The sequence below is a fragment of the Lepidochelys kempii genome, unplaced genomic scaffold (assembly GCF_965140265.1).
Source record: "Lepidochelys kempii isolate rLepKem1 unplaced genomic scaffold, rLepKem1.hap2 scaffold_148, whole genome shotgun sequence".
NCBI classification, from domain to species: domain Eukaryota; kingdom Metazoa; phylum Chordata; order Testudines; family Cheloniidae; genus Lepidochelys; species Lepidochelys kempii.
The window spans coordinates 1-12,485 of record NW_027333605.1 but is presented as its reverse complement, the minus strand read 5'-3'; the positions used below and the strand labels follow the sequence as shown (position 1 = coordinate 12,485).

Below are 12,485 nucleotides of genomic sequence, written 5' to 3'. Positions count from 1 at the left end.
GATGAAGGGAGCTGTAGCTCACAAAAGCTGATGCTCAAATAAATGGGTTAGTCTCTAAGGTGCCACAAGTACACAAAAAAAGACACACAAAACACCACACAAAAAAAATCGACACACAAAAAAAGACACAAAACACGACTCACACAAGATCACACACACAACACACTTCACACATGCACATCATGCACAAAAATGATCCAAAAATGACAAAAACACACACACAAAAAGACACACAACACCACACAAAAAATCACACACAACACCGACAAACGACACACAAAACGCACAGAACTCACGCAACTTGACACAGAAAACACCACACCCACAAAATCACACACAAAAAATTGCGCTTTGCAGGTCGCTCACATGTGTCGCACATCGCTCGCACGTCGCACATCGTACGTCGCGTTTCGCTCACGCGTCGCTCACACGCATTGCACGTCGCACAGACAAAACATCACACACAAAAATCGCATGTCGCACGTCACGCACAAAAGTCACACATTGCATGTCACATATACAACATGTCGCACAAACAGCACGTTGAACGTCACAATTTGCAAGTCACGCACAAAAAGTCGCACTTTGCACACTCACACGTACAGCACGTCACATGCATAGGACACACACAATACAACACACAACCCAAACACACACAACACGTCAGATGACACACAAAGCGGCACACAACACGACACACAAATCACACACGACCGACACACAAACACACCACACACATCACACACAAATCACACACACAATACGACACACTTTACACACACACACTCAACACAACACTCAAGACAACACACACACGATGACACAACATGACACACGTCATACACACAGAACACCTGACACCGACACACATGACACACAACACTCAAGGAAACACACAACACAACAGCTCACACACAACACCACACACACGTCATACGACACACAAAAGGCACATGACACACCACACGCACACATCACACACAAAATATCACACAGAAGACGACACAACACGTGTCACACACATACAGAACAGGACACAACACGTCACACACACAAAAATGTCTCTCACACACACAACATGACACTGACACACACATGACACACAATGCACTACAAGTCACACACAACACGACACATGCACAAAATGTTGCACGATACACAAAACGGCACACAACACGACACACACACCCCCAAAACGACATACAACACCTCGCACACGACACACATGTCACAGATACACAAACGTCTCACACACACAACATGACACAAAACACTCAAAAGACACAACACACAAGTCACACAAGTCACACACACAACACGTCACATGAGACAATGGCACACGACACACAAATCATCACACACAACACACGACACTGACACACAAACTCACAACACGACACAAAATGGAACACAACACATACAAAACATCACACACAAAACCCACGATACCGACACAAACACACCACACGTCACATGCATACTTAACACTTATGACAATGCACAACACGACACACAACGTCTCACACACACCAACACATCAACACAGGACACTGACACACATGACACTCAAGGAAACACACAATAAACAGAAGATGACACACTCAACACGTCACACAACACACAAAGCGGCACACGACACACAAATCACACACAACACCTGACACCGACACACAAACACAGAACACGAGACACAAAACGGCACACAACACATGACACACACAACACACAATATCACACACAAAACATGACACAGAACATGACACCGACACCCACACAACAAACAAAATGGCACACAACACAACACAAAACATCATACCCACAACACGACACCAAACACACACCTCACGACAAACAAAACGGCACACAACACAACACACCCACAACATGACACACACAAAACATCACACCCACAACACCAACATACACGCACCACACGTCACACATGGCACACAGAGCACTTCGCACGTCGTGCATCGCATGTACTTCGCACGTAGCACATCACGCACAACACGTCACACTTTGTACAGGCACACGCACAAAACGTCGCACACGCGCACGCACACACAGCACGTCAGCACACAGAGAACACCACACACAACCCGTCTCACACAGACACAGAGAACACGACACACAACCCATCTCACACAGAGACAAACAATACGACACACACACACACACTAGACAACACCACACACGGAAAAGATGACACACACACACTCCACACAACACTCAAGACGACACATAACACACACTCAAGACAACACATCACACACACAACACTACACACACCCAGTCTCACAAACACACACACAACACATGAGACACACACACAACAGGACACACAAAAGGGCACACAACACACACACAACACGACTCACAAAACATCACACACACACAGAACACGATACACAACACTCCACACACACAACATATGACACCGAAACACACACACAGAGCAAGACACACAACACGTCGCACACACACTACACACAGAACATGACACACAACACGACACACGTACACACAACACGTCACACACCCACACGACACGTCACATGACACACAAAATGGCACACACACAAAACAACACAACACACAGAGACACACACACAACGACCCACAACACACAGCATGTCACAGACACACAACACGACACACAACACCGCGTCTGACCGGCCAGGCGGGGCGGGAGGGTCTGTATGAACGGGGGGATGGGTGCGGGCCTGGCCCGAGAGTTCGGCAGCTCCCCAGGGCAGGCTGGGAGATGTAGTTTCTGACGCACCTCAGGCCGGAAATGACGTTTCCCAACCGACGGGCGGAGGCAGTTAACGGCGCGCGTGAGGGCGCTCCGCTCGCTGATTGGCGGAGAGGCCCCGGGGGCAGCCGCGCGGACAGAGACTCCCGGAGCCAGGGGTGGGGGAGGGGCAGAGGGTGTGAAGGGGGGGGTCAGGCGGGGGGGGCAGAGGGTGTGAAGGGGAGGGTCAGGCGGGGGGGGCAGAGGATGTGAAGGGGGGGTCAGGCGGGGGGGGCAGAGGGTGTGAAGGGGAGGGTCAGGCGGGGGGGGCAGAGGGTGTGAAGGGGAGGGTCAGGCGGGGGGGGCAGAGGATGTGAAGGGGGGGTCAGGCGGGGGGGCAGAGGATGTGAAGGGGGGGTCAGGCGGGGGGGGCAGAGGGTGTGAAGGGGGGGTCAGGTGGGGGGGGATGGAAAACTGTAGCTGTGAATCCCTCTCAGCGAGGGGGGCGGGAGCAGGTTCGATCCCCGCCGCAATGATCCGTTTCAAAGGAGTCTGGCCTCCTCCTGCCCGAGCCAGGTTTCTGGTCTCTCTGAGAGGCGTGTTAATCCGGAGTCACTGCAAGGCAGAACAGGGAGTGACTCCAAATTAACATGGGGGGCAGATACGATCAGGGTGTGTCCCTGTGGGGAGGGGGTTTCAGTTGTTGCTAAAGGGGGAAAGTTACTCACTTTCTCTCCATCTCTTTCTCTGCCTCAGGATATTGGGGTTGAGCTTCCTGGTTCAGGCGCTGCTGCCTCGATTGTGATCTGGGAGCCCAGGCTGAGCAGCTGCTGCTCCCCCAGCAGGATCGGGGCTGGGGAGCGACTGTGAGTAAAGCTTCCTCTGTGCCCAGCCAAGGTGAGGATTTTCTCCAGCTGTAATTAGCCCCATACGTCAACTCAAGGCTCTGCCCACTCCAACGTCTGAGCCAGAGACTCCAGGTGATTGATCGAGACCTCAGGGAACGTGCAGGGCCTGGGCATGAAAGGACTCTGCACAAACAGCCCCTCCTCACCCCATGTCTCTCCTCCCTTCAGCAATTTCAGGAGCCGATCCAGCCATAGGAGAGCAAACCCCCAGGATTGGCTGCCAGCCAGAGACAGGGGAAGGGAGACATAAGGAGAAAAAGGAGAGAGAGAGAGACTGAAAAGGGCAGTGGGAGAAATAACTGGGGAGAGAGATTCCCAGATTTCTGACCGGCCCACGCACGTTTATTGCTGCATCCCTGGGCAGATTCACTTTGCTACGAACAAGATGAGGTACAGGGGGAGGAAAAGCCAGCTCCTGACTCTCCCTGTACCCCCTGCTGTAGGAGTGTGCTGCCCTGGGGACAATGTCAGGGGGAATCCCCCAGTGTCACTCCTTTTGTTCTGCTCTTCTCTCCCATTCGGTTTTCAGACTTTGTTACTGCGAGGGTTTCAAAATGTCTCGGTGGTTTAGTGCTAGTGGGAGGGGCTGGTTGTAATCAAGTGGCCAGACGTTTCCCCAGCATAGAATTGTAGAACTGTAGGGCTGGAATGAACCACGAGAGGGCATCTAGACCAGCCCCCAGCACTACGATGTTTGTCCAACCTGTCCTTAAAAACCTCTAATGATGGGGATTCCACCACCTCTCTTGTTAGTCTATTCCAGTGCTTTATTAGGTTTTTTCACAATTGAGTCACGTTGTTGACTCAGATTCAATTTGTGATCCACGCTAACCGCCGATCGTTTTCAGTAGTACTGCCTCGTAACTAACGCTTCGTAGTTGTGCATTTGGTTTTCCTTCCCTAAGTCTAGTACTTTGCAGTCGTCTTTATTGAATTTCATCTCATTCCTTCAGCCCACTTCTCCAATTTGTAAATGTTACCTTGAATTCTAATCCTGTCCTCCAATGTGCTTGCAACCCCTCGCAACTGCTATTATCTGCATATTTAGACAGCATGCTCTCCAGTCCATTATCCAAGTAATTAGTGAAAATATTGAATATATCAGATCCAGGACTGGCCCCTGGGCACCCCATTGTATACATCCTCTCAGTTGGACAGTGAACCAGTAATGATTCCTGTCTGAGTACAGCCTTTCAACAACATTTTCACCCATTTTATAGCACTTGCATGTACATCACATTTCCCTAGTTCACGGTGAGAATGTCATGGGGGCCTGTGTCAAAAGCCTGACTAAAATCAAGATATGTCCTATCTACAGTGTCCCCTGGATCTATAAGTCCAGTACCCCTGTGAAAGTAGGAAATTAGATTGACTTGGCATTATTTGTTTTTGCAAATCCATGCTGGCTATTACTTATCACCTTACTGGCCTCTAGGTGCTTACACATTGATGGTTTAATAATTGGTTCATTCCAGGCATTTAAGTGAGACTTGGCTTTATTCCCCAGTCCTCTTTGTTCCCCTTTTAAAAGATCGGTACTCTGTTTGCCCTTCTCCAGTCTTCACTGTTCTCCAGGCGTTCTCAAAGATAATTGCTAATGGTTCCGAGATTGCTTCAGCTAATTACTTGAGCGCCCTAAGATGAATTTTATGGCTGACTTTAACATATCTAACGTGTAACTCTTCCACAGCAATTTGTCCATGATTCAAGTTTTTGTAGGATTCCTTTTTATTGTCTGGTCATGAAAGAGCTCCTATCGGAGCCATATTCGCAGTTTACTATTCTTTCTGTCTTTCCTTCCCATTGGGATAGTTTGCTGTTTCTCAGAGACAGCATGACGGATAGCTCAGTGGTTTGAGCTTTGGCCTGCTAAACCCAGGGTTGTGAGTTCAATCCTTGAGGGGGCCATTTAGTGATATAGGGCAAAAATTGGGGATTGGTCCTGCTTTGAGCAGGGGGCTGGACTAGATGACCTCCTGAGGTCCCTTCCAACCCTGATATTCTATGATTTCACATTAACGGAGCAACGGCCAGCTCTCCTGAGCTTTAGTCTCCTTAGAATCTTATTCCCGTGGGACTTCACTGTGACAGGTTTGGGTCCTTTGGGGTGTCACCTGATGTGCTGGGGTGCCAGTGAGGCAGCCTATTCTACCAGCCTCGGTACCCTTTACCTGGCTGGGTTAGGCTCACAAGCCTGTTCCAGCCAAGCACACGGGCAGGGCCCTGCTCAGCTGCACAGAAAGAGAGAGATCCGCTCTGGAAATACTCAGCCTTAGGGACTTGCCCCAGCACTCTGGTGCCGACTCCCTTTAAGTGGTACAGACTCAAAGGATTTTATGAAATTTGCCCCCTCCCTCAATGTGGAGGGATATATGCACAACTTCTTGCCTCCCGCAGGTAGAAATTATATAAACTGGGTTAAATTATAAACAAGAAATACGTTTATTAACTACAAAAGGTGAATATAAGAGTTAACAGACAGAACAAATCAGATTACTGACTGAATAAAGCAAAATACGCAAGCTAAGCTCAATATACTTAAAAAACAGGTTACACCATGTAATTTCCCGAAATGTTATTTTAGGCAGGTTCCAATGTTTCTGTGTTTCAGAGTTCCAGTTATATTTCTTTTCAGACTGGACCCGTCTCAGTCTGGACTCCCCCCTTCTCTCCGCCCCCCCTCCCTCCCCCCCCGGCCTTCTCTTCAGGTGGCTTTAGCAGTCTTTCTTCTTGGGTAGACAGGCCTTGGAGAGGAGTTGTTTTATTTGCCTACCTCCCCAGCCTTAAATAGGATTTACATAAGGTGGGAATCCTTTGTTTCCCAAACTTGATCCCCCTTCCCTTCCAGTGGAAAGTTACAAGAAGTCCCAGGTAATGTTGAGTATCCGGTGACAAGACCACCTGACTCTGTAGTATCACAGCGTCCAGGAGTTAGTGGCAGTATGGAGCCTTTTCACAGTCCATTGTTCTTGCTGATGGCCCATCCGCCCTGTCTGGCTTTTCCACTGTTGTACCTGAAGTGTGAGCAGTGGGCGTCACCCAAAGTAGCATAGTTGAAATACAAATGCGTAGTCAATATTCCCAACTTCAGATACAGAAATGATACGTGCACACAAATTGGATAATCGTAGTCAGTAAATTATAACCTTTCCAATGATATCTTACAAGACCTATCTTGCACAGAGTACATCTCCGTTATCGCCTATTCATTTCATAAGCATATTTTCATAAAGAATATGGAGGGAAATGTCACACTCACATACCAGTTTTCACAGTTTGTTGAAGTCTGCTTTTTTGAAGTCCGTTGTCCTTATTTTCCTGCTCTAACACTTTCCTTCTCTTAGAATCACAAAATCATCATTTTATGAACACTTTCACCCATATAGATTCATAGATATTAAGGTCAGAAGGGACCATTATGATCATCTAGTCTGACCTCCTGCACAATGCAGGCCACAGAATCTCACCCACCCACTCCTGCAATATACCTCTCACCTATGTCTGAGCTATTGAAGTCCTCAAATCATGCTTTAAAGACTTCAAAGTGCAGAGAATCCTTCAGCAAGTGACCCGTGCTCCATGCTACAGAGGAAGGTGAAAAACCCCCAGGGCCTCTTCCAATCTGCCCTGGAGGAAAATTCCTTCCCGACCCGAAATATGGCCATCAGCTGAACCTTGAGCATGTGGGCAAGATTCACCAGCCAGATACCTTCCATTTCCTAACTAACTCCCGCCTTTTAGTCAGAATCAACCCTAAAATGCCCATCCCCCTGGTTACTACGTCCATCTTCTGAAGCAAACAGGTGTCCCCAACACATTCCAAGAACTTATTGGACACTTTGTGTTTGTTTGAATACCTTTTCTACGGATGTCTGGGTAGTTAAAGTCCCATGTCTTTCCCCCATCCCTCCCCATTACTAATTGTGTTTTGAATATTTCTCTTATTTGCATGACAGAGTCGAGAACATCAGTCTGCAGGGAAAGAGCCACGGGGAATTGTGATATGACGTTACTGTCCTGTTCTGACACGTCCCCTTCTTGCCCTGACAGGCTGCAACGTTACGTCCCATCCTTCCAGGGACCAGGGAAGGGAAATGGCTGCCGTGGGGCCAGTTCAGGTAGGGATTATCGGGGAGTTGCTGGTGGGCTCCTGTTGGCAGGAGAAGGGCAGTAAAGACATAGGAGGTGGGTGCTTCTGTGGGTGGTCGGCAGGTGGGAGGGGGCAGGAAATACACAGGCTGGAGAAAGGGAGGGGGACTTGCTGGGATTTGTTTACAGTGGGGCCTAGATTCTAGCAACAGACCCATGGGGTTTGTGGGTGGAAATTCCCTAATTTGTCAAGCAGGAAATACCCCCCTGGACTGGGCTGGGGAAATGTACCAGACTCCAATACTGGAGTCTGAACTTAATAGCCAGAGGGTAACCTCCAGTGAGGCCCAGGGAAGACACCCCATCCCTTTCCATCCAACTGCTGGCACGGGGACGGGAGTTGGGATTCCTACCAGGGGACTGGCTGTCCCTGGACTCTCCTGGGGGCTCTATCTCTTGTATCCACTTCTGACTGGTAGGTGAGTGTTGACTGTGAAGACCCTGGCCATCTCTGTCTGGCTCTCTCTCTTTCTCCCCTCACCCTGATGCCTCCTGGCTGCTCTGATGGAGAGGGGGTCGGAGCCTGCCTGCCTGCCTCCCAGAGCTTCCATGTGATTGGCCCTCCTCCCCTGTGAACGGTGGGGTTGTCACTGGGCAGCAGGCGCAGAGTGGGGGGCTCTTGCTCTTTCAGGGGCCGGTGACTTTCGAGGAGGTGGCTGTGTATTTCACTGAGGAAGAGTGGGCTCTGCTGGACCCCGCTCAGAGAGCCCTCTACGGAGATGTCATGCAGGAGAACTATAAGAATGTGACCTCGCTGGGTAAGGATTCCTGTCCCCTCGGTTCTTAGAAGGAGAAATGAAGAGTTAAGGTTCACATTGCACCCTCAGTTTTTCCCTGGTTCAGCAACCCCCTGGCAGGCCAATGACACACAGACTTAGCACTCGACCCTCCCCGCTACAGAACGCTTTGGGAGCAGAGCACAGGCGCAGGACAGCACGAACGCTAACACCGTCTCTTTCCACATGCTGGAAGGGCACGAGGCAGCACTAGGCATCCTTAACTCTGCTTAATGTACTTTATGGGCCTTTAATTTCCTTGGTTTTCTGTTGAATGGACTTTTTAGCCACTGTATCTATGTTGACACTACAGTTTTTGAGGCAATTTATGTCAGGTGGGGATGCGATTTTTGGGAGCAGAGCACAGGCGCAGGACAGCACAAACGCTAACACCGTCTCTTTGCTAGGGCAAAACTTGGGATTCGGTCTGATGTAGGGAACGGAAGCTGCCTACCTCTGGCCTGCACTCAGACACTGAGCCTACTGCGCACAGTCCATCTCAGACTTCCATAATGTCACCAACCCTTTACCCTTCCAATGAGGATTCCTTCTGAGTCGTTGCCTTCACTTACCCCTTACTGAGCCCTGGAGACCCCTAGCATGTACGGCACCAGCCTGCTGACAATCCTTGTGGCAAGAACATGCCCTTGTGCGCCTTTATTGACGCTGCCTACGCCGCTCAGCATTGAAATGAGGAATACCCGTTCCTTACAGTTTCATGTGCACCTCTCTCCATGGCACAGCTCTGCCCAGCTGCTCCAACTAGTCCCTCCACCGTTCAGTTAAAGCTGCAGCTGGCACGGTGCACACTGCTGGGGTGAATGGGGAGAAATGCTGGTATTCAAATCTGAGGAATGTAAAACACACAGCGGCATGTTCTTAGTCCTTCCTTCTGTTGATCAATAAATTTTAAGGCTGGGGGAGACTATTAGGTCATCTAGTCTGACCTCCTGTGTAATACAGGCCATGGAGTTTCATCTAGTTACCATTGTAGTGCGCTGAATTCCTTGTGTTTGACGAAAACATCTTCCAGAAAGGCATCCTGTCCTGACTTGAAGACTTCAAGAGATGGAAAATTTTCCCCTTCCTTGGGTAGTTTGGTAACCTTGGCACCACCCTTCCTGACCTATTCCCAATGATATTTTCCAGCTCCAGGGCTAGGGGGTAGGGGCGAAGTTAAGGTTACATTGCAGGAGTGGTGTGTAGTTTAATTCTTCATTTCCTGATTTTCAGAGGTTTTATTTTTCACCACCATCCACATGCTGGAAGGGCACGAGGCAGCACTAGGCATCCTTAACTCTGCTTAATGTACTTTATGGGCCTTTAATTTTCTTGGTTTTCTGTTTAATGGACTTTTTAGCCACTGTAACTATGTTGACACTACAGTTTTTGCTGCAATTTATGTCAGGTGGGGATGCAATTTTTGACATCACTAACTGACAGAGCAATGGGCTCAGAGGTAGTTCCAGCACCTTCGGTGACCAGAGGGTCTCTGTGACCCAACCCATCACAGGGGGGTCTGGTGAGGGGTAGGAAGGGAAGGATTCAGGAAGTCAGAGATTGTAGCTCTTCACCGAGGCTGTTTTTGCTGAAGTCTCTAATGACCGGTCCCTAGGCGAAGCTCAGAACCAGCACTCCATCCTCCTCCTCCTCCTTGACCTGTCAGCTGTCTGACACCACTGACCATGGTCGTCTTCTTGAAATCTGATCTTCCCTTATCCTCTCCTGCTTAGGGTGAAGGTAGGGAGAGGTAGAAACTGGCTTGTTCTGCAGCATGGGATGTTTAGGTTGGATATTAGGAAAAACTTTCCAGCTGTGCATATAGATAAGTACAGGAATACGTTACCAAGAGAGGTTGTGGAATCTTGGTCACTGGAGGTTTTTAAGAAGAGGTTAGACCGATGGTCTGTGTATACTTGGTCCTGTCTCCGGGCTGGAGGATGAACTAGCTAACATCTTGAGGTCCTTTTACCCCATGTGTTTCTGTGATTTTATGTTTCATTATCCTAGCCCTTCACTTTGACCTTGTCTCCCTCTGGAGAATGGCAGCTTTATTTAGTAGGTTTTTTTAATGAAAAATATGCATGGGTCAGCTTCCCTCTCAATCTGCTTTGTTAGCCACTGGGTGTGAAGGAGTGAATTCCTCTTCTGGGATGGGGATGTGATTCCTGTTGAAGTATCATAGGCCTGTCTCCATTTACATGGAAACACTATCAAGGACTATCCACATATGTATGAAGCACACTGGACAATGGAAGTCTCCTGGAGGTTAATGTGTAATGACTGGGTCCAAGGGAAGCAGAACACGGGAACACAACTGCACTGCACTTTGGGACACAGGTATTAGGGTACAAACAGACTGGGCTTAAGTTTGCTGCTATCCAGGGCAAAAAAACAAGGCAACACAGAGAGAGAGAGAGAGGTTGCAGATTGTTCTGGAGCTCAGTCTCTTAAGCCTGAGCTGCAGTGTCTACACCAGTGGTCTGTGTACCCCTGGGGTACGCAGAGGTCTTCCAGAGTTGCTATGGAAAAATCACTAGCTAAGTCAGTACAAAGTAAAATTTCATACAATGACTTGCTTATGCTGATCTATATACTATGCTGTCATAAGAATAAAGGGAAGGGTAACCACCTTTCTGTATACAGTGCTATAAAATCCCTCCTGACCAGAGGCAAAACCCTTTCACCTGTAAAGGGTTGTTAAGCTAAAATAACCTCGTGGGCACCTGACCAAAATGACCATTGAGGAGACAAGATACTTTCAAAGCTGGAGGGGGGGAAACAAAGGGTCTCTCTGTCTGTGTGATGCTTTTGCCGGGAACGGATCAGAAATGCAGTCTCAGAACTTCTGTTAGTAAGTAATCTAGCTAGAAATGCGTTAGATTTCCTTTTGTTTAATGGCTGGTAAAATAAGCTGTGCTGAATGGAATGTATGTTCCTGTTTTTGTGTCTTTTTGTAACTTAAGGTTTTGCCTAGAGGGATTCTCTATGTTTTGAATCTCATTATAGAATCATAGAATATCAGGGTTGGAAGGGACCCCAGAAGGTCATCTAGTCCAACCCCCTGCTCAAAGCAGGACCAATTCCCAGTTAAATCATCAATTCCCAGTTAAATCATCGATTTAATTACCCTGTAAGGTATTTACTATCCTGATTTTACAGAGGTGATTCTTTTACCTTTTCTTTAATAAAAATTCTTCTTTTAAGAACCTGATTGCTTTTTCATTATTCTTAAGATCAAAGGGTTTGGGTCTGTGTTCCCCTGTACAAATTGGTGAGGATTTTTATCAAGCCTTCCCCAGGGAAGGGGGTATAGGGCTTGGGGGGATATTTTGGGGGAAGACGTCTCTAAGTGGGCTCTTTCCTTGTTCTTTGTTTAACATGCTTGATGGTGGCAGCATAGCGTTCAAGGACAAGGCAAAGTTTATACCTTGGGGAAGTTTTTTACCTAAGCTGGTAAGAATAAGCTTAGGGGGTCTTTTATGCAGGTCCCCACATCTGTACCCTAGAGTACAGAGTGGGGAAGGAACCTTGACATATACACTGAAATGTAAGTACTATATTTATATTTCGATTATTTATTTTATAATTATATGGTAAAAATGAGCAAGTCAGCAATTCATGGTGTGCAATGGCACTTTTGTATTTTTATATCTGATTTTATAAGCAAGTAGTTTTTAAATGAGGTGTAACTTGGTGTAATTTGCAAGACAAATCAGACTCCTGGAAGGGGCACAGTAGTGTGGAAAGCCACTGGTCTACACAGCTGTTTTTAATGGGCTAGCACCTACAGTGGAGCACCCACAGGGAGGCACATCTCAAAGAACCATCGTTGATGCACAAGTTGAGTAACTTCTTCTTTTGCTGTTATCTGATCTCACTGGTCGTCTTTCCCCTGAGCAGGGTTTCCAGTTTCCA

At 48.0% G+C, this 12,485-nt stretch overlaps 1 long non-coding RNA gene across 1 annotated transcript; it reads left to right on the top strand.

The window, feature by feature from the left end:
* The first annotated feature begins 2,792 nt into the window (after positions 1-2,792).
* Positions 2,793-12,479, top strand: LOC140904500 (uncharacterized). Its single transcript, XR_012156539.1, has 3 exons — positions 2,793-2,913; positions 3,491-7,760; positions 8,423-12,479. It is a non-coding gene; the product is annotated as an uncharacterized lncRNA (long non-coding RNA).
* Positions 12,480-12,485: the final 6 nt, after the last annotated feature.